This window comes from Hemicordylus capensis, chromosome 5 (assembly GCF_027244095.1).
Source record: "Hemicordylus capensis ecotype Gifberg chromosome 5, rHemCap1.1.pri, whole genome shotgun sequence".
In the NCBI taxonomy this organism is placed as follows: Eukaryota; Metazoa; Chordata; class Lepidosauria; order Squamata; family Cordylidae; genus Hemicordylus; species Hemicordylus capensis.
In genome coordinates this window covers 181,650,326-181,673,085 of record NC_069661.1, presented here as the reverse complement: position 1 = coordinate 181,673,085, position 22,760 = coordinate 181,650,326, and the positions used below count along the sequence as shown (strand labels likewise).

Below are 22,760 nucleotides of genomic sequence, written 5' to 3'. Positions count from 1 at the left end.
TCACTTCTATCTGACTCAGTTCTTTAGCCTCCATCCCTGAAAAGTCTGGTTCAGGAACAGGTATATGCTCAGTATCCTCTGCCATGAAGATGGACACAAAGAAATCATTGAGCTTCTCTGCAACCTCCATATCCTCCTTAATAATCCCTTTCACTCTCTCATTATCTAACGGTCCAACTGCCTCCCTGGCAGGTTTCCTGCTCCTGATGTATTTAAAGAAGTTTTTATTATTCTCCTTGATACTTTTAACTAAATGTTCCTCAAACTCTCTTTTTGCCTCCCTTATTGTCACCTTGCATTCCTTTTGCCCCCTTGTATTTCACTGCCACACTCAACTTTAGTTGATTTTTTGTAATTGTTTTTATCTGCCGTGTTTGACTTTACTCTGCATTGTTAAAAAAAATGTTTTCTTTGGCTCAGTGAGCAACTAAAGTTTCGAGAAACTACTACACTATGTATCTGAAGTTAAAATGTCATTGATTTGCGAAAGATTACTGTAAAAGCAGTACAAAATATTGATAAAACTTCATGTAAAAGATGGTCGTATGTTATGATGTCTGACCTTGAAGATGAAATATTTTTCTCAATCATTCCTTCTGTTTTGGCTATTTATAAGAAATTATAGGCAGTGGAACTGTTTTGTTTTACATTAAAAAAAATCTAGAAGAAAACTTTTAAAAATTTAAATAAATATTAAGGTATAAGTAAATAATTTGCTTGAGTCTTAATGTCTTGTCAGTTAAACAATGGAAGGGGCCAAGGGGGGCACCATTGTTGGGCTGTGTTTGGGGCATCAGTTGCCCTTAGTCCGGCTCTGCAGTGATGGGATCAGTCCAGTAGTAGAAAAGGCAACAGGGAATCATACATGGCCAGCTTTCCTTTCCTTTTTTTAATGAAAGCAAAAGCTGATTCACCCCGCTGAGCGAGCCAAGTATACCTGACACATGTGGTGAGAGACATACAGGTTACAGAGACAGAAAGAGACTCACAGTCTGAACTCGTTTCTTTGTATTTGAGTTGCTGCAACTAACTCCCACAATGCAGCTCTACTCAGGCAGAGCTTGACGGCTTGTGATCCCCCCTCCCAGAGAAAATGAAGAAGGGGAGTCGGAATTGTCTTCACCATCAGTAGCAAATCAGCAACAGTCACTCAGTCAGGCCTAAGTGTGCAATCCAGTGCATATTTTCTCAGAAGTTAAATCCAGTAGGATTGACTCCCCTGAAATTTTAATCTATGCAGGGCTGCAGCCTAAAAGGAACGGAGGGCACGCGCGCAAAGCACATGACGGCGTTCCAGTTGAGATAGATGGTTCTAGCAGTCCGGCAGCACACAAAAGGCCTTCGGTGGGCCAGATGCTCGGTGGCACAGACCACCACCTGCGAAGGAGCAGGGAACAGAAGAGAGGAATCGCGAAAGCGAATAAATACTCCGAGCCTTCGTTTTATTTTACAATCATAATTTCCGGAGCAAACCTCATCGCTTTGCTAAGAATGTTTTGGGCTTTTTTTTTTTCTTTTAGAACAAACGGTGCTCAGTTGAGATGAGGAAATAGTGAGTGGGCTAGATGCAATTTACATCTCATACGTACACTGGAGGAGGAGTCAGGGAGCGAGGAGCTCGATTTTACACCGCTAAAGCTGAAGGTCGTTCTTGGCAGCATCTCCCCTTTGATTGTGGACTCGTGCTTCGCCACGCCGGCTCAGAAAGACACTTCCCTTTGCGGGCTTTATTCTTATGATTTATTGTTTTGTTCCTTTCCCTCCGAACTAAGCGACACAAATCCGAAAAGGCGCGCTTTCCTGCAAACGGATCTGCCAGGGAAAGAGACACGAGACCCCCAGATCCTCTAACAAAGGACGCAGGCAACAAAACGCTGAAGGCGGGGCAGCGAAGACACCTTGGACGGGGATTTCTTTCTCGTGGAGACCAGGAGGGAAGAGGACCCTGTCTGCTTAACAGGTAGGTGGCGGGGAAGAGAGAGAGAGAGAAGGTGGGAGAGAAGGGCCTCTTCAGCACAGCTAGAAGGACACATGGCTGGTGGTGAGTGAGCGGACGGGAGCGCTTTCTAGCCTCCATCTGTTAAGGGTATTGGGCGGCCAAAAGGAGCCCTCCTGGAAAAGGCTCGTTTGGTGTGTGTCAGCTGCACACCGCAGCCGCCCTCGTGGACTAGAACAGAAAGGATGCCTCATGGTAGGACGCTGAGAGACTTTCTGGAACAGGCGCTGCTCTCTCTCTCTCTCTCTATTGCCTTTCTTACGTTAAGGCGGCGATTTAATGCGTTACTAGCGAGGATTCGGAGTGCAAATCGGCGTAGCTTCGCTCCCTCCCTCGCTCTCTCTTCTCCTTTCTCTACACGAATATGAAAAACGCGCGTAGTAGGAGGCCAGCTTTATGTAGCGATGACTAGTTTCTTGCTCATTTCCGCTTTCGTTCATACACTTAATTTTTTTTTTTTTAAAGGACAAGAAAAATATCCTAATAAAATACATCGTGGCCAGGGAAAGAACGAATTGAGATTGGGACCCAAACCACATCTCTGTAGGGTAGTCCTAATATCCTAAAAGCAGCAGGACAGCAGCTCTACAATAAGTGAGTTACGGTCTGCAGCCTGTAATGCTGAGGGCGGTGGAGGCGGGGAGGGAGCGGGAAGAAGATGAATTCTTTGTCCTCTCTTTAGAAAAGGTGCTCTCTTTCAAATGCTCCTTCAGCTCGGTTTTCGATTGCGATTTAGCTTCTGAGTTCCTAGCAAACCTGATACCCTTTGAAGGACCAAAGGAGAGAGAAAAAGGTCATCGGTGGAAGAACGTGAGAGAGGAGACAGCTTAGAATGAATTCTAGCATTTTTGAGGGGAACATTCTGTCTTTGCTCTTCTGAAAAGGTAGACGACTTTTCATCTCCAGCTCAGGAACATTACAGGGGCATATTTATTACAACTAAGCTGCATTTACCCTCTATCACATTATATATTTTGGAGAGACAAAATGTGTATTGGGGTTTTTTTTTTAACCATCTTCCCAACCTAACCTTGGTTACAGACCACTCAGTCTTAAATAACATCCCCCCCCCCCGCCAAGATGCTGACTGCTTTAACAGTAAATTCAAATTCTCATTTTTTAGACGTTCCCTCCCACCCTTCAGGTTTCTATTTTCTCTTTCTCTCAGACCACATTTGTAATCTTTGTGTCATTCATGATTCATATGCATGCATTTATATATTTGCACACCACTTGCAAACTGAAATTAAAATGGTGGTAGAACTGATCCTGTAGGACTTTATTGAGCGTTCAAGAGCAGAGGCGCTCTTGCCCCTGGACTTTGGGTCCGAAGTCCAGGGCCTCCACAGCCTCTGGGGGACCCCAAATCTTCTTTAGTCTCTCTTGGGTGGTGTGGTCACCTGGCAGAGCATGATGATGCTTAATTTGCAGAGGAGGGGGCCCTCCAAAGGCCTTTAGGTCCAGGCTCCAAAATTACCTAGGTAATTACCTAGGTGCACCTCTGTTCAAGAGGTGTGGATGTAGGTATAAAGTAAACATGCTACAGTTGACTTTTAAATTAATTCTTCATATCTCATGATGCAACTGCATCATGGGCATGCCAGGATTTGGGGCATGCCAGGAATCCAAGCCTAGCACCAGCTTACATCTATATGGATCTAGCATCTTTTCAGGTCTTTGTTCCCATTTCAGGAAAGACCATTGCTGCGTCTCCCAAAAGTAACCGGGTGCGCAACATGCACACGCCATGCAAGCGCATCTAATACTTTTGGGAGATGCAGCAATGGGGTGGCAGGAAGGTATGCTGCCACCCCGAGGGGCTTTAGCAAAATGGAGCGCCGGCAGGGGAAATCCGGCAGGAGGGGTAAGTGCCACCCTCACCTGCCCTTAAAGATGCACCCTTCCTGCTGTCGAACTGGCAGAACCGCCCTCCGTTTGGATCGGAGACACATGAAGGGCCACCAAACTGGTACCATGCGCATCCTTACTTGTTAGCTTCTGTCTTTTTATTGCACATCACTGGTATAGCTATTTTTTAAAATTGTTATTATTTTGCAAACTGGCTAGAATATAACCTATTGCTATCATTTATTGCATTCATGCAGATCCTTTTTTTAAAAATTGGCAGCAGATAGTTTTATCTGCATCTTGTTCATATGTGCCAGGTATTAGTAGATCATCCTGCATTGTGCTGTCTGCATATATTCCTTCTAGGCATATTCACTTTAGAGGCTTATTTGTTTTCCTTCAAAATTCAGTTGTTCAACTGAAAATTCTGGCAGATGTCACCTTTTTCTTTTATTTCATAAGCTATACTGAATGTATCTTTTAATACATTTCGGTAATCATTTTACCTCTTGGTTTAACAGTGGCTCAAGAACAACGAAATACTTTTGAGTCCTCTATTATCCTATTGTAATTGGCATAAAATACATACAGTAGGCCAGTTCAGATGACGCATTATTCACCCACCCAGTCACATGCAATAAGGGTGTGTGCACATGATGAGCACTTACGTTCTGCCCATCTCCCACCTTTTCCACTGTGTTCTTTTCCCTAAGCAAGTAAGCAGGTGGTTAATCCACTTTTCTACACACTTTACAAATACTAGTTTAAACTAGTATTTGTAGCACATACAGAAGGCTGGTTTGAATGAGCCACACACACACACACACCCCACACCATACAATTAATGAACTGTGCTCCAGCACACCAGGAGGGCAGAAAGACATGTGTATGCATGATATGCATATGCCCTTCTCAGGTATGGTTAGACCAGCAGACATAGTATTATCCAAACTGGCCAAGAAGCCAACTAAAGCCCTTTTCGGACATTATGTTGCGCAAAAGTACAAGTGTCTGAACACATGTACATATTTGAATGACTGTAAATGCGTACATTTTAAATGTGAACCTGGGAACAGGTCCCCTTAAATATAGGGCTCAGGTGAGACCTGTATTGCTGTACACATGTTGAACTTAATGTGCAAATATGTCCATGCAACTCTGTACGTGCATACATTGTACACAAATTGTACATGCATTGAGCATAATGTGTGAATTGGCCTGTTTCCAATGTTCAGCATTTTTATAGTTTGTCAAGGCATTTTCAGCTGCTCAAGAAAATAAAAATAAAGCATAGCACATTAAGACAGGGGAGCCTGCTTTGTCACCTACTTTCCTGAGGTAGATGCTTATTTCAATGCATTGTGCTGGTGTAGTGTTTATAAGCATTAGATGTGAGACTCCTAGCTGAGATTGTAGCTCGGCTATGGACTTGCTGAACAGCTTTAGGCAAACCATCAGTCTCAACCTCCCCCCTTTGGGACTAATAATACCAGACTACCTTCTGTGTTTGTTGTAAAGAGTACAGTTTGAAGGACTTTTAAAATTACATTTATTTATTACATTCCTACTTCCCAAGTAGTCAGCCAACTGACCAGACACAGACCTACTTAGCTTCAGAAAGTGGCTGTATCATATGCCCTCAGACCATGCCCAGAGCTTTCTTTACTTGTTTAAAAAGTGCATAGGCAGGAGAGACTGCTTTCCCCACCAGTTCCCTTCTGCAAGGATCCGCTCAGCAGTTTTACATTTCGAGGACATTCACACAATCAAAAACTGTGTTCTACCCAGGTTTGGGAGCTGTGTGTGCTCCCAGCAAGCAAGGTAAGAGGAGAACCTGGATAGCTTTTCCTCCTCCCTTGCTTTCACACAATCAACTTTTACCCAGGTTTTCCTCTTACCTTGCTTCCACACAACTGAAAATTGCGAGCACACATGGCTCCCAAACATGGGCAGAACACAGTTTTTGATTGTGTGAATGACCTCTTGTTGCATTCCAGAACTGGAAGTGAGTCTAACTCGGGTGGTGGTGGGTGATGTGGATGACAAAAGGGTTAAGTTTCCATTCCATCTGCCATTCTTCTCCTATGAGAGCTCCCTGTCTAATTGGCCAATAATGTGAGTTTCCTGGAAATTCCATAGCCCACAACTGAAAGATGCAGTCCTGTACATATTACATTTCAGGGCATGTTTGAAGGCATACAGTACAGTAATTGTGCTGAAGCTAAGCAGGTCTGGGTTTGGTCAGTGCCTGGATGATTGACCTCTTGGAGTTCTATAAAAGAAAAGTGGGGTTTAAATGTAGCAAAAAAATACTCTGAGGAAATCACAGTGAACTCAGTGGAATTTATTCTTTAGTAGGTGTACTTAGCTGCTACTGAGTCTTGAAAACTGAACATAGCTGTGAAATAATAAGCAACCTACCCCTGCCAATCCAGTACCAGTGTACCAATCACTTATGCTTCACAAAACTCTCTTACATACAACATTTATCTCACATCATAGCAGTGATATCTAATCCATTTTTAAAAGAAAGACATTGTGTGAATACAAAGAGGAACATGCCAAGCCACAGTGTTGCTCCCAGACTCCTCCACACCACAGCATAGTAATTCTGTTTTTCTCTCATGCACACACAACTTAGTTTTGTGTGTTTAGAGATGGGAACGGTGACTACGTATAGGCCCTCTTCAGGTGACGCACCAAAGTTCAGCTAAACAAACCTGTGTTTAATTTCTGAACCCAAGAATTGAGCTGCAGACAATTGAGCAACTCCAGTTTCATTACCGCTGGCCCAGAATAGCCCCTCCTTCTTCCTAGTCCACCAAGGCTCCATCCCACCAATCTCCAATCTGCTTGCATTGTCAAACTGGGCATTGCGTCAGCGTCAGCGTGTCAGCTGCCCAGCAACTATTGGCCACGATGTGAGAGGGGGCGTGCACTGTGCTATGATGTCTTCTCAGTATTGATCCTCCACCCTGGCAGGGGGGAAAACATATTAACTCTTTCCTGCCGCTCCTTATAGCACTGACTTTCCTGGAATTCCTAAGCTACACAACCATGCATATGCATGGTTAGTGATGCCCCAGGATGACAAAGTGCTCTTCCAGATGGGAAGGGGATATTTGGGGAGAAACACAGAAAACTCACTGAGAAATGGAAGGAGGGGTGGGTGGGTGGGTGGGAGAGAGAAGGGCCAGTTCAATAGAGTTTGTGCTGCACAGATGCTACTAGCGTCTAAGGCAGATCTCATGCACAGTAATTGTAGTGGGTGGTTCTGGGACCTATTACCTGGCTGGGAAGGCAGCACCTGGGAAAGCCAGGTGAGCGCCACTTTTGGTCAGGAGGATTAATCTGGATTCAGCACACCCTAGTTTAAAGAACAGGGGGCTTGATGGAATTAGTGCAGGCTTCCTGGATTTGAAAGGGCAGTTGCATTGGAAAGGAACATACAACCAGCAAGTGGAATCTCCCTAGATGGAACCCACTTGCAGTGTTGCTGCACATAGGTTCCAGTCTGGACAGTTTGGCAGACTCAAGTTAAACATTCAGAAACATGGCTTGTCACAAGGATCCCTTTTGGTGACCTCTTTTAGTCTTCCTTGGGAAAGACAAACTCTTTTCCCCAGTTGGGGAGGAAGGGACTTGGGGACCCCCCCTCCCTCCCCTGGGAAGAAAGGATTGGGCCACTCTGTTCCTACCTATACTGGTGAAAGGTAGACTAGACTTAACTGGGATCCTACCCCTGTATGTTGGGGACTCCTGTTCATACACACACCCATTTATTGTTGGAATAACAGGTGGTGGGGGGTCCCGGGAAGGGAAGGGAACATCTGCTAAATTACCTTTCCAGGATGATGGAGTTGCAAGAAAATCTCTGGAGCACAGGTGAAGTACAGCTGGCCTGAGAATCTTGAGGATGACACCAGAAGATTGCACACCCAATTCAAAAGTGGGGTCATCTTGTTTAGGGGAAAGTTTCCTTGGCAGCAATAAATTGCACTTCATCATTCTGAGTGACCTCATAAAAATAGGGGCAGGCTATACCTTGAGAAAGGTATGGCAAATAATGCCAATTATTATGATGGGTGCAGGTGCCAGCCAAAGCAGTTACCTCTGCTCATGCACTTTAAACATACATGTCACAACCATGCTAGACACCTCATGTACTAGTGTCCAGTCAGACCAAACATGCAACTCCTTCAACAGAATGGGTTCAGAAACAGCTGCCCCAGATCAGGTGCAAGCTCCATAAAAGGGTTCCCTGCATGCCTACCTCTTTTTCTTTCCTTGGCAGCTTTCATATCCCTTTTGATAGGAATTCTAAGTAGAGTTCCTCCATGAAAGGCACCTCACTAAAGGTTGCATTGGAAGGTGCCCAAGCAGTCCAAGAATTGGTTGCTTGTAGCACTAACAATCCCCCAAACTAATCCCCTTCCCCTCAGAAGGGGAAGATAGGCTTTGCCCTTAAAACTTCTCTGAATCCTTAGTTTTCCTGTGGCAACCCAGAACCACAGGACCCCTGAGTTTCTAGCCTTCCCCGATATGCCAGCGTGCACACACCCCACTATGAATTTATCAATGCTGCTAACCGAAACACACATCTCACATGTAAATGAAGATTGTATTTCTTTAATTGACTGAAGAAGAAGGGGAACACAGGTGGGGTTAATGTGGTAGTGTTCCTGCATTAGCTTCAGTGGAACTCGCACTGTGTGCCCCAGTGCAGCGTCTGAGTCTTTTGAACTTTAAAAGTGCAGCAGAGCACTCATTCATCACCCCACAGCTGTCATTTCTGTTGTCAGGGCAGGCGGGAAATGCTCCCAGGTATATCTACCGAATACTCATCTTATTGTCTACACTTCTCTCTCCCAACCAAACCAGGGGAGTTTTGAGGGGTGCTGGACCAAACTGGTCCGGTCAGGTTCGAATCTGGTCCAGACTCAAACTGAACCGTTCCAGCCAGTTCCGTGCACGTCCCTAGTGATGGCAGAGATGGAACATTCGCTCTGGGATAGCCAGCAAGGTACATGGCTGCTCTAGAACGGATACATTTTTGAACTGCTCAGAGCTGACCTCTGTTGAGGGGTGTGAAGAGAAACATTAAAGCCCTCACATAGCTCTGGAGGTAAAGAAGTTTAGCCCATGAGATTATCTGGAGACACTAGGTTGAGTTCAAAAAACAAAGATTTATTTAGGAACTAAACATCGCATACTAACAGAGAGCCATTGAACAACATACACAAACAGGCACTAGCCTTCAACAACAACTGAACAATTCTGGCTCTTAACTAATCAGAGACCTATTAACACAACTCCTCATGCCTCTAGTGGCCAGAAGCAGTTACTGCGGTGCTAAGAACAATGCTTTAGAATTCTCACTCCTAACACTGCTCCTCATTGTTTGAGCGCTAATCAATGTTAGAAAATGATCTCTTGGCAATGGCTTTGTGAGCACATTGGCTATCATCTTCTCTGTTGGACAGTATTTCAACTACACCAGACCTTTTTTTGTATATTACATGCATAATCGTATTTTGTGTCAATATGCTGTATTCTGGATTTTGTCTTCTCCCTTTGTGAAAACGAAATACAACTTTGATTGTCCTCAAACGATTTAGTTTGTTTTGATCCATCAGCTCCAATGTCTTGCAACAATTTGTGTATTCATGGCATCTCCTGGCAAGCCTGAATGGCTGACACATATTCCACTTCCATGGAGAAAAGAGCAACAGTGTTTTGTTTTCAACTAATCGTGTCACCTCCATAAAAGAACAGGTATCCACCTGTGGATTTATGATTTGTTCTGTCATCTGCCAAGTCTGCACCCACATAACTCACTAGTCAAGGATTACTACTGGTTGGCAATTTAAGTTTTAGATGAGCTGTACTTTTAAGGTATCTACCCAGTTTTTTAACTGCAATCCAATTATTTTTGGTGGGTGTACTCACTTTTCTGCTTAAAAATCCCACAGTTCCAGCAATGTCTGGTCTTGTTACTGTGGCGATATACAGATGTTTTCCAATTGCTTTCCTGTGTTGCCTACTGTCTAGAAGAAGCTCGCTGTTTGCATCTTGCTTCAAGAAGTTAGCTTCCATTGGAGTGCTGACTTCCTTGGCATCTGTAAGACACAGACATTCTAACAAGTCTTTTATCTTTTATTTCTGGTTAAGAAGATAACCTCCATCTTGTTCTCTTTCTATTTGTATGTATTCTAAGATAATAGGAAATGTTCTCCAGTTGCTTTATTCCCCAGTTGTTTAAATGCTCTACAATTTCATCACTATCTTCTCTATTTTGACAACAAACAATCAAATCATCAACATATATTAGTATATAAGTATATCTGTTTCTAAACTTTGAATTAGCAATAGCAATAGCAATAGCACTTACATTTATATACCGCTCTATAGCCGGAGCTCTCTAAGCGGTTTACAATGATTTAGCATATTGCCCCCAACATTCTGGGTACTCATTTTACCGACCTCAGAAGGATGGAAGGCTGAGTCAACCTTGAGCCCCTGGTCAGGATTGAACTTGTAACCTTCTGGTTACAGGGCAGCAGTTTTACCACTGCGCCACCAGGGGCTCTTAGTCAGCTTTTCCTTGAATAAACCTTTGTTTAATTAACAACTGATTTAACTTTGTATTCCAGGCTCTTGCTGCTTGCTTTAGACTATAAATTCTCTTTTGGAGCTTACACACAAGCCCCTCCTTACCAGGTTCTTCAAACCCTGATGGTTGCTCCATGTAAATGTCCTGCTTAATATCACCATGTAAAAATGCGGCTTTGACATCTAAATGTTCTACATACATCTTCATTGCAGCTGCAGTACAAAGGAGCATACTTATAGAAGAGTGTTTTACTACTGGGGCAAAAGTTTCATCATAATCCTCACTATATTTCTGAGAATATTCTTTAGCTATTAGTCTTGCTTTATAGTATTGGACATCTCCTTCTGCATCGTGCTTCACTTTGAAAACCCATTTTCACCCTTTCCCCATATGTAGATTCATAAGTATCCAAGTATTATTCTTATGTAGAGAATAGATCTCTTCTTCTGCAACTTTCTTCAGTTGCAATCTTGATCACCTGGCATTTTATCAATATCCTCCTATATCCACCCTCTTGCATATTTTCTTCTCTAGTAATATATGATAATTGTCTTGCTGGAACACCTTTGTTGGTTCTTGCTGAGCACCTTATCTCTGACTACATACATACTACATATGAGCCCCTGGTGGCGCAGTGGTAAAACTGCCACCCTGTAACCAGAAGGTTACAAGTTTGATCCTGACCAGGGGTTCAAGGTTGACTCAGCCTTCCATCCTTCCGAGGTCGGTAAAATGAGTACCCAGAATGTTGGGGGCAATATGCTAAATCATTGTAAACCGCTTAGAGAGCTCCGGCTATAAAGCGGTATATAAATGTAAGTGCTATTGCTATTGCTATTGCTAAGCCTTAATGTTTTCATGTCCCTCTGGATAGTTAGTTGGCACAATAATTACATCAACTACTTTCTCTGGTTTTTCTCGTTCCAGCTCCTTTTGAATCTGAAAGTCTGATTTAATATTTTTAATAATGTCTTATTATTATTATTATTATTATTATTACTACTACTACTATTAGACATTATTAATATTTAATGTCTTTTAATTTAAAAAATCAGCAGCTGACTTTTCTTTCTCATCAAAATAAATCATATGCTGCATTGTTACAGTTTTTGTGGCAAAATCAAGTATTCTATACCCTTTGCATCCTGGAGCATAGCTAACTAATATCCCTTTTTCGCACCTGCAGTTGAATTTGGTTCTTCAAGACACTGGCGCATATGTATGTGCTCTTGAGCCAAAAGGAGGTGATACCACATATGTATGTGCTCTTGAGCCAAAAACTCTAATATGCTTCATATTAGGCTTCTTTTCATGCCACAGTTCAAATAGTATTGTATTTATAACTTTAGTAGGCAATCTGTTTTGTAGATAAGTAGCAGTCATAATAAGTAGCAGTCAAAAAAAACCCCACCCTGAGCCATTTTTGGAAGGGTGGTATAGAAATCGAATAAATAATAATAATTTCCTCTCCCCAAAACTTACTGTGTAGCCCTGTATCCAGCAGCATGCATATGGCCATTTCTATTACGGACCAATTCTTTCTTGCTTTCAGCAGCGCCATTCTGTTCTGGAGTATATGGCATTGTCATTTTATGTTCGATGCCCTCCTTTTTCAGATATTTGTCTGATCTCTCTATTGTCTGATCTCAGAATCTGAGGCTTCCTTCCAAACTTATTGCAAACTCTTGCAACGTACTTCTTCACTTTTTCAAGTACTTGGTTCTTTTCACTAATTGAATAAGTTAATACATATCTTGAACATGTATTTTCTTTCATAGTATTCTTTTCAGATAATTCGTTCATAGAATTATCTATGAAAGTTAACAAATACTTGTTTCCCCCTGATGAACTGATCTTCATGGGCCCACAAATATCATTGTGTATCAACTCAAGAGGTTGCTGTGTCTCTCTTTCTCTGAGTTGAGGAAAGTTGGGTTTAGTTCCCTTTGCCCTCATACATATACATAGGAAGCTGCCATATCCCAAGTCAGAACATTGGTCTATCTAGCTCAGTATAGTCTATACAGACTGGCAGCTGCTTTTCCAGGGTTACAGGCAGGAATCTCTCTCAGCCCTGTCTTGCAGATGCCAGGAAGGTAACTTGGAACCTTCCCAGAGCAGCTCCATCCCCTAAGGGATGCTACATGTGTGAGCATCTTATTTTATTTTTGTTTGTTTGTTTGTTTATTGCATTTCCATACTGCCTAGTATACTGCCTAGTATAGAAATCTCTAGGGTGTACAGATTAAAACATAGTAAAAAACAAAACATTTAAACTTCATAAAAACAGATAAAAATCACAATAGATAAAAACACACATTAAAATTTAAACTTCAGTTAAAAGCCTGGGAAAACAGATACTTCTTCAAGGTCATCCTAAAAACAAACAGAGAAGCAGATGCTCTTATTTCAGCATGGAGCGCTTTCCAAAGCCCTAGGGCAGCCACAGAGAAGGTCTGGTCCCAAGTTGCCACCAAACGAGTTGGCGGCAACCATAACTAGATTTCTCCAGGTGATCTTAATAGGTGATAGAGTTCACGACGGAGAAGGTGCTCTCTTAAGTACCCTGGATCTAAGCCGTTAAGGGCCTTATAGGTAATAACCAGCAGTTTGTATTTCATTCGGAAACATATTGGCAGCCAGTGCAGTTCTTTTAGAATCGGTGTTATATGGTCCCTTCAGGGAAACCCAGAGACCAATCTGGCTGCTGCATTCTGTACCAGTTGTAGTTTCTGAAGTACGTACAAAGGCAGCCCCACATAGAAACTATTCTCACGATCAGTGGCCGAGAGGCTAAGGCTTCCAACTGATCATGAGACTCACCGGGCTTGCAGCCAAGCCCGGTTTAGTCAAAGCAGGTAACCCACTTAATTGCCCTGCCTTACGCCCAGGTTAGCAGAGCGAGCGCTCTGCTAACCTGGGCTTTCCGATCGTGAGTTGTCGCAGCGCAGCTCCGCGCCACAGCAACTCATGAGTAGACCTCCGACCGAGAGGCTGAAAAGCAGCCTCCCGGCTCGGGGGTCTCTGCAGCATGCCCTGAGCGCTCGCGACCCCCGATTCTCCCAGACCCCACCAGCTCCATAATGAAGCCGGCAGTCGTGTGGGCGGCTGTTTCAGCCACCCAGAGCAGACTGCCTGCTCATGTGCAGGGAGAGCAGACTGCCTGCTCGTGCCGCTTACTTTCCCCAGGTGGCTCCCACTGATCGTGGGAACTGCCTCATAGAGTGCAATACAGTAGTCAAGCCTAGAGGTTACCAGCATATGTACCACCATTTTAAGGTCATTTGTCTCCAGAAATGGACGTATCTGGTATATTAGCCAAAGCTGATAAAAAGCACTCGAGGCCACAGCCTCAACCTGAGAAACCAAGGAGAGTTTGAGATCCAGGAGCACTCCCAGACTACGAACCTGATCTTTTAGTGGGAGTGTAACCCTATCCAAAACAGGCAGATCTAAACTATCTCTCGGATTCCAACCCCCTACAGACAGTACCTCCAACTTGTTAAGGATTCAACTTCAGCCGGTTATCTCTCATCCTGCCCAGTATCATGTCCAGGCAGGCACTTAGTGGGTTCATGGCATTTCCTGATGAAGTTGGTATGGAGAAAAAGATCTGGGTGTCATCAGCATATTGATAGCATCCCAGACCAAACTTCCTGATGATCTCTCCTAGCAGTTTCATGTAGATGTTAAAAAGCATTGGGGACAGTATGGAGCCTTATGGAACTCCACACTTTAGCTCTTGTTTTTCAGAAGAACAGTCTCCAAGTGACACCTTCTGGAATCTGCCAGAGAAGTAGGAGCAGAACCACTGTAAGACAGTGCCATCCAATCCCACCTCCTTCAATTGACCCAGCAGGATACTGTGGTCAATGGTATCGAAAGCCACTGATAGATCCAAAATGATCAGCAGAGTCACACACCCTCTGGCAGTCACCAATTGGAGATCATCCATTAGGCCGACCAAGGCAGTCTCAACCCCATAGTCCACCCGAAAACCAGTCTGGAAAGGATCTAAATAATCTGTGTCATCCAAAGCTGCCTGGAGCTGAGAAGCAACCACTCGCTCAATCGCCTTGCCAAACCGAGGAAGATTAGAGACAGGTCTGTAATTAGCTAATTCTGAGGGATCCAATACAGGTTTCTTCAAATAAGGTCTAATAATAGCTTCCTTAAGACATAGAGGCATCCTGCCCTCCTTCAGAGAAGCATTTATGATATTTACCAGACCCTCTCTGATAATATGATTGCCAGATGAAATAAGCCAAGTTGGACAAAGGTCAAGAGAGCAGGTGGTGGAGCGTACAGTCAGTTTGTCCACATCCTCAGAAGTAACAAACTGAAAGTGATCCAATTCAGTCCCACAAGAGGGGTTGCTGGGAACCTCTGCAATAGACTGTGGTAACTGTGGAGTCTAGTTCATCACAAATACAAGATATTTTTTCTCCAAAAAAGTTGTTAAAAACATCACAGCAAGTAAACAGATGGTTACAAGTTCAAATTCAAGGCAGAGGAGGCATGAACTAGCCTCCTCACAACTTTTAGTGCTCACACATGTAATCTCCCATTCATATGCAACCAGGGTGGACCCTGCTTAGCAAAGATGACAAGCTTGGACTCTACATCACAGTGTCTTAAATTTAGGCCTCTGGCCTCTCCAGTTGGGATCTCTGTGGTCCATTCTTCTATGACATAAATTCAAACATTTTTAATGTGAACATTGCTTTGCAATTTTGGCCTCTTTATTTATACAATCCACCAAATAGGCCACTTTCTTGTAAAATTCCTCTCATAAGTAGCTCATCTTTATCTGTGATTTTTAAAAAAGCGTTTTCCTTTGAATTTCATTTCATAACCTTTCTCTGTAGCATATTTAACTGACATCATACTGAACTCAAGTATGGGCTCAAGCAGTGAATGCATCCTCAACAGTCAGTTTTTCACCGTTTCTCCTTTTTGCAGTGTAGCCTTTCAGACCTTCTATCTTCAGCAGACATCTGCTGGAAAAATTGGAACCTTCCTCTTTCCTTACTCAAATTGCTGGTTGTACCTGAATCAATACAAATTCCAGCATTACATTTTGAAGAACTACTGCAGCTCTTAAGATCTTCTCTGTACTAGCAACATATGTTTTGTGTTTGTCAGACTTATTCTCTCCTTGCTGCCATGCATTCTTCTTTGTATGCTTAGGTAACTTGCTTCTCTTGAAATGTGGTATCACCTCCTTTTTGGTTGCAAATTGTTTGTTCTGAGGACATTGAGGCATCAAGTGTCTGGGGCCCTTACAGGCAAAACACTTTTTGTTCTTTTGATAAATGTTTAAAGCATTTTCTTCACTTGACTTGTGTTGCTGCCCATTGCCTCTGCACAAATTAAAGTGTGTAAGAAGACCCTGCTGATCCATGGCTTTTTAAAGAAGCATCTCCATTTTGAAAGACCACACTTCAAAATCTGGACCTTGTAATTTTTCAATCTTCTATGTCCTGTCTCTATCCTTGAGAAAACCTTGTTTTCTTGTTCAGACTTTTTTCACCAGTCTTAGAGCTCTGGGCCCATAACCCTGTGGAGGGGTGTGAGGAGAAACATTGACGTTCTCATACAGCAGATTATGCTCTGGTGGTAACAACATTTAGCCCAAGAGATGATCTGGAGACACTAGATTGAGTTAAAAAAAGAAAGATTTATTAAGAAACTAAACATCACATACTAAGAGAGAGCCATTGAACAACATACACAAACATTCACTAGCTGCCTTCAGCAACAACTGAACAATTCTGACACTTTACTGACTGAGAGACCTATTAACACAACTCTTTATGTCTCTAGTGGCCAGAAGAGGTTACTGCAGTAAACTCTGCAGTAATCTCTCAAGTAGGCCTGCTCAACTTAGGCCCCCCAACTGTTTTTGAACTACAACTCCTATAATCCTCAGCTACATGGACCAATAGCCAGGGATTATGGGAATTGTAGGCCAACATCTGCAGGAAGGCCGAAGTTGAGCAGCCCTGCAGAGCATTGCTTTAGAATTCTCACTTCTAACGTAAGTTTGGGGCGGTATAAAAATATGTTAAATAAATTAAAAAACAACCTCTTTATGGTAGCGGGAGGCGCTTCCTCACGAAACCCAAGTTACAGTGACTGCAGCATTCAGACAACACAATGGTGCCTTGGAACTGCCAGTTTGAGCAGCAAAACTCACTACAAACCAAGGGTTCCAATTCAGGTTTAGTGGCAAAAATGGAACCGCAGTTGGGTGATAGAATTGCATCTTTACGCATTCAGAACATCCTGTTTAGCCACATTTTATATTTTGACGTTTCTTTTTACTTCCTTCACTGCTTCCTTCCCTTCCTCTCCAATGGCTGTCTTTAGGCCTAAATAAATATATATTTGTAATATATTTGGGTGAGAAAAACATATTTAAAGGAATATGTAAATATTAAAATCAGTCTTCCATTTATGCTGCATAAATAGCCCTTCAACCCAAATAGCTCTGGGAACATTATTTCATAATGTTGGAAACCAAAGAATCAAGATAATTAAGGACGCCTCTGATCCAGAGAAACATGTGGTTGAAAATCCCAGTGCTTTGGAAAAGCCTAAATATTCTAATTGATAAAAATAATAAAGTCACATTTAAGTGATTTGAATATAACACAATTTGAGTCCCTGAGCCACTTTACAATAGTACTTTTCAAGCTGCTAAGCATGCATTTGCCTTGTTTTTTAAGGTTTTATGGTGAGGTTTTCATATTTGTTAATTGTTTGTATTTTAAATATTTCATCAGCTTCCTGGCTAGTTGGTGGCATATTCATTCTAGAATAAATAAATAAAATTTATTTTCCAAATATGAAAACAGGATAAGAGAAGTTAAATGTGATGTGTCAGACAACATGCAAGTTGATGAAATGGACATAAATATCCCCGATATTTAGTACATTTTTAACAATCAATAGAGAATTAATTGCCTTTTTAACATTTCTCTCTTCTGCCTCTGGGAAATTGTCTCCATACTTCCCCATTTCATGAAAAACTCTTTCATGGTGTATTGATCTGTGATTTCACAACCATTTCCCTTGTGATTAAATACATTAGTTGTAGCTGAGTGCTAGGATCTATGAAGACAGTCAGAAATCTTGGGCCAGTTAAAAACCTTCCTGGAATTACAGTGGTTCCTCATTCTGCTAAGTTACATTAGACTTACAGATCTAATGTAGGTCCTGGTATCAACACACACAAAGGCTACTCCTATACTTAACAAAACCAAAAAGAGGTTTTTCAAAGGGGGAGAAAAAAATTAGCAAAAGTATATGTAATCTGCACCCTTTCCTATGTCTTTCTACAGAGATCACAGAGGGGATGTTGTTGAACCTAAATTGATTTACATTTGTTCCTTAATGATTTGTGATTTCCCCATGATAAGTGAAAATAGTCAAATTTAAGATAAACCAGAGTTTCACACGAATGTTCCCATTCAAACTACTACCATTTTTGTGGAGGCCCTGTTTTTTCATATAGCTTAATAGTGAAAACAGGTACTACATCCTCATCATATGACCAAACAGGATATACTCAACATGGTGGCTGGAGAGGGTGGGGAGCAGGGATCATGGTGTCAGGACCTTTACACATACAATATGCTATGCATGGTCATGAGAACAGGGCTATAGTAAAAGCTGGCAACTTGGTAGTAAATCCTTTATTTTTCTGCATTATTCCTTTACAAACTTTAAAAACATAGCTTTCCTGAATATGTGACCAATATTTATTCATTCATTCATTCATTCATTTACTGTTTGATTTCTATACTGCTTTTCATTAAAATATTCCCAAAGCAGTTTATAATCTAATTTTTAAAATGTACAATTAAAATACAAAAAAGTGCAGATATAAATATGATATATCTCTATTTAAAAGTTTAAAACCCAATATAAAACAGTAACACAAAAAACACAAAACAGCAGCAGTAAAAACTGTATTCTCATATAAAAGCCTGTGTGAAGAGCCATGTTTTTACTTGTTTTCTAAAAACTGTGATGGAGGCTGAGGAGCAGATGCCACCTAGGAGAGCATTCCAAAGCCTGGGGGCAATGACTGAGAAGGCCCTGTCCTATGTGCTATACAGCCGAACCTCTCTCACTGTCAGCACACGGAGCAGAGCCCTCTCCGATGATCTTGTCAAGTGGGCAGAAACCCTTGGGAACAGGCAGTCCTTCAGATATCCAGGGCTCAAAGCTTTAAAGATCAATACCAGCATCTTCAATTGGACCTGGAAACAATATTGGGTCCATCCATAGCATAACAATGGAACCACTTGGCTCTTAACTTCTAGGAAAAGATATGGTGGGACCAAGTGCACCAGGAATCATATCTTCTGCTCTGGAAACTCTTCCCCCAATCCCTGTTATGTGCAGACTCAATCCTTTGCAACAAGGAAACTCAGTGTAGAACCTATCCTATTCTTTGCCACTCCTTTGTTTGGTCTGTCCATTGCTGTAACTATTACCTCAGAGTTCTTCAGTTGCTTAGTCTTTTCTGTTGGCTTCTCCACTGGCCCTTTCCTGCTCTTAAATTTCCATTCAACAAGTTGCTCCTTGGAAGACTGCATAGACACAGAGGCACAGGAAGGACCAGCACTGATACATGTGAATGCTTGGGCTGTTTGTTTAATCAAGCTGCTTTATTTCCAGCAAGGTGATATTATCTTCTCTGTCCTTAAATACAGAAGTATTTTGATGGTGAAACAATATTAGTTGCTTTTGCTTATATCAGTGTTGTTAGGTCATGTGCCCTAGGCATTTTCTCCTTTTAAAAGCGGCAGCTATCACAGTCAAGCCTGTTTGCATTGTATTCTCTTTGGTACAAATAGTTTCTGGTCTTTTAATGTGTATATATTTCTGTTTGTCATTGTGCAAAGTCTTGGGACTTAATAGCTAGTACTAAACTTTCTGTTCTGGCAGCTGGTTCATCTGTGGAAACTTCCTTCCTAGCTTGCAACATGCATTTGTTTGATGATTTGCTTTTAAAATTAATACTTTACAATACTCACAATTCCATACTTGCTATTTTATTCTTTATGTCCTTAGCCCCTTGTTGATCATAGTATTTTATTTTATTTTTTGGAAAGAGTGTCCAAAGGTGCAGCTGGGGAGGGAGTGGGTCCAAAAGAGACACACATCATATATCTCAGCCTTTACATAAAGGAAACAGTTTATGTGAAACTCAAGCTGTAGGTTTGAAGGCTTCAGTGAGATAAATAAAGGCATTTCTGACATGATTATTCTATCAATGAACAGAAAACTGAATCCAATTTCAGCCTGCATGCAGATTGATTTGAGTTCCATAGCTGAAATGAGTGTCCTGTACAATACATCTAGAAATCTCCCTAAAGCCAGGTAGAAAGAGATTCTATGCAAATATTTTTTAATATATAACCCCATAGCCGCTTCCAAATGTCTGGTCTTATTTTCAAATAACACTGTTTATGAGGTTCTTCTTGACCACATAGGTGTTTAGAGCCAAGCTAAAATAAGGTAAACATTTGAAATTAAGCTTTCTGGCAGTAGAAGAAGGCAGTTTCATAGCTGATTTGAATGTATAAAGTGCTGTACAGTTATTGTTGTTGTTATCATTATTTCATGACAGTTCTCCACATGGTTATTTAATGTTCCCATTGTATAGGTTGGAATTTAAGAATGAAAGATAAAAGGCAGATAAAGTGGCTCAAGTCACTTAGGGTGGGTTCAGACATCACTTTGGCAAGTCAGGTGGCACAAACCACTGGTTCCCAGAGAGTGCAAGCCAATACTTTCACCCCCTTTGTGTTGTGCAAACCCACCAATGTCGGGTTCCTACGCAGCACTTCCTTCTGTCAACCCAACATCTGTAACCAACTTTAAATCTTTGTTACAGGTGTTGGGTTCCTGTAGGGAAGCGCTTCTCAGGAATCCCCATTGGTGGGTTTGCACAACATGAAAGGGGCAGAAGTACAAGTTTGTGCAAGGAGTCCATGCTCACTTGGAACCAGTGGTCTGCACCACCTTCCTTACTGCTGTGATGTCTGAACCCACCCCTAGAATGTCCATTGCTGAACAATAACCTTGAAACCAGATTGCTCATTCTAAATCCAACACTATCCATCTACTGCACTTATTTGCTAATTTATTATATATATATATATATATATATATATATATATATATATATATATATATATATACTTGGGTGTGAAGAAAAACATTACTTTGGCTTTGTAACTGGGCTTAGCCAATCAGTGCTGTGCATAGCTCTGCTTTGAGAATGGGGAGCAAGTTACGTTGTGCTTGACACAGGGCCAGCCAGTCAGTACTGGCAAATATGGCTTCTGTTGAAAACTGGAAATATAGGGTTCCTGTGAGAGAGTGACGAAGGGTCCGTGTGCCCAACGAGTAGTGTGAGTACTTTTCCACAGCAGACTCTCTGCTAAAAGTTATGTATTTCTGCATGCATGTTTAGATGTGTTGGCTCAACATAGCAGTTCTGCTAAACTCTGGAGAACTACAGAATTGTAGGATTGGGTGACCTCAGTGAAGAAGCTGAATTCAGGCCATAACCCGTTGCTCACAACCAGATTTGGGGCTTGAACCAGGGCAGAAGGGTACACAACAGGAGACTGACCTTACCTTAATACCCTGCTTGTGAATATATCTGGCTGACCACAGTTGGAGACAGAATGTTAATCTGGATGAATCTTTGGTCTGATCGAGCAAGAGAATTATTTTGTTCTGTAAAGGACAAAAGGACTATGTGTTTGCAGTAAAAACGATCAGACTTGTGTCTGGATAAAACACTGTTCCAAATAAATGTGAATACTGTGTCTTGCGTGCATTATATAAATTGGCACATATGTGTACATTTTGCATTGTTTATTCAAGAGAAATCTTGCAGAGCAATGCCAGCACTGAAGCCTCCATTCTCTTGTACCTGTTCCAAGCTTCTAAAGCTTCAATGGTTGCCTATACACTTTTCAAGCCTAGTAACTCTGCCTTCAGGGCTAGATCCTTATTCACTTAAGAAATGAAAAGCCATATTCTTAGGATGCCAAATTTCTACTTCTGATTTGTTTGTAGGAACCACTGGTACGCAAAGCTACTTGTTTTATAAGTAGAGATAACTAACTTAAGCCCAAATCTGCAGTATCTGTGCCTATTCAAGAAGTTGAGTAGACCTCACGTAGTGTTCATTTATGATATTAATTTGTACATCTGTGTAGAGCCTTCATAGAACCCATGTAGCCTTGGAAAGCTACTGAGAATATAGAATGGAGCATTCAGACTAGCAATATAGTCTGTATCTCATGGCAGTGTTTTGTATCTTATGGCAGTGCTCCCACTCTCCTGAATCCAACAGAGGAGGTGAGAAGTTAGTCACTAGAAGGAGTACACGTGACTATTGAAGCAATTGGCGATAGACTGCATGGTGGATTTCCCATGGGCTGTCGGATGCCTACCCTTGCATACAGAATAAATAAAGTAGAAGGCAGCAGGGTAGATTTCCACCAAATGGGAGCCCCCAATACAGAAACAGTTGCAGTTTATGATTCAAAAAAAGAAATCTGTTGTATTCTTTTAGATTTGTGGGGGGTGGAAACAAGATTGCTTCCAACGTTAAGATTTTCCTGCATGGAAATAATTACTGTTCAAGAATGTGAATGAAAGCTTCATCATGTATCTTTTTTGCTATGTGTACTCGAAAAAGTATTGTGATCGGATATTGTGATCAGTCAGGCTGAGCATATGTGGAGCAAAAAAAGGCCAAATTTGTCATGTACAGCAATCTACAAGGTTGTTCACATGACCTTTTTCTCTGGGCAGGGAAGGCTGTGGGGAGGCACGAGCTCTCCTACCTACTCCCCAGATGATCTTCACTTTGTGGGCCACATGGCTCGTGTGCCCATATAATCCATGCTGCTCCTGGCAGCACAGCATTCTGGAGGCTGGGAAAATGCAGTCCAGCTTCAAGATATCCCGGCTCCACAGCAAAACACAGCCCGGCTCCAGAGAAAAGTGGTGCAGAGCCCTCAAGGCACTCGGCTCTGTGTCTGCAAGATAGAGATCATGCCTTGATGCACCTGAGTGTGGAAGGAATCATGCAGAAGTCTAACCGATTCAAACCAAATTTGAAACAGCTGTAGGGACACATAGGGACACTCAGAGAGTGAGATACCTTGATGCACCTGAGTGTGGAAGGGAGTAAAGGAGATGCTGAGGGAACCAGGAACTGGTTGTAGAGAGATATATGCTTCTTTAGAAGAAGCAGCATTC

At 42.0% G+C, this 22,760-nt stretch overlaps 1 protein-coding gene across 2 annotated transcripts in view; it reads left to right on the top strand.

The window, feature by feature from the left end:
- The first annotated feature begins 1,107 nt into the window (after positions 1-1,107).
- The window catches only part of SLC38A1 (solute carrier family 38 member 1), a 75,080-nt gene continuing 53,427 nt past the window's right edge, over positions 1,108-22,760 (top strand). Inside the window, exons 1-2 of one of the 2 annotated variants that reach the window (XM_053255193.1) lie at positions 1,108-1,960; positions 2,462-2,590. The gene's annotated coding sequence lies outside the window, so the exon portion shown is untranslated. The remainder of the gene's footprint in view (positions 1,961-2,461; positions 2,591-22,760) is intronic. The other variant, XM_053255192.1, reaches the window with a different exon arrangement.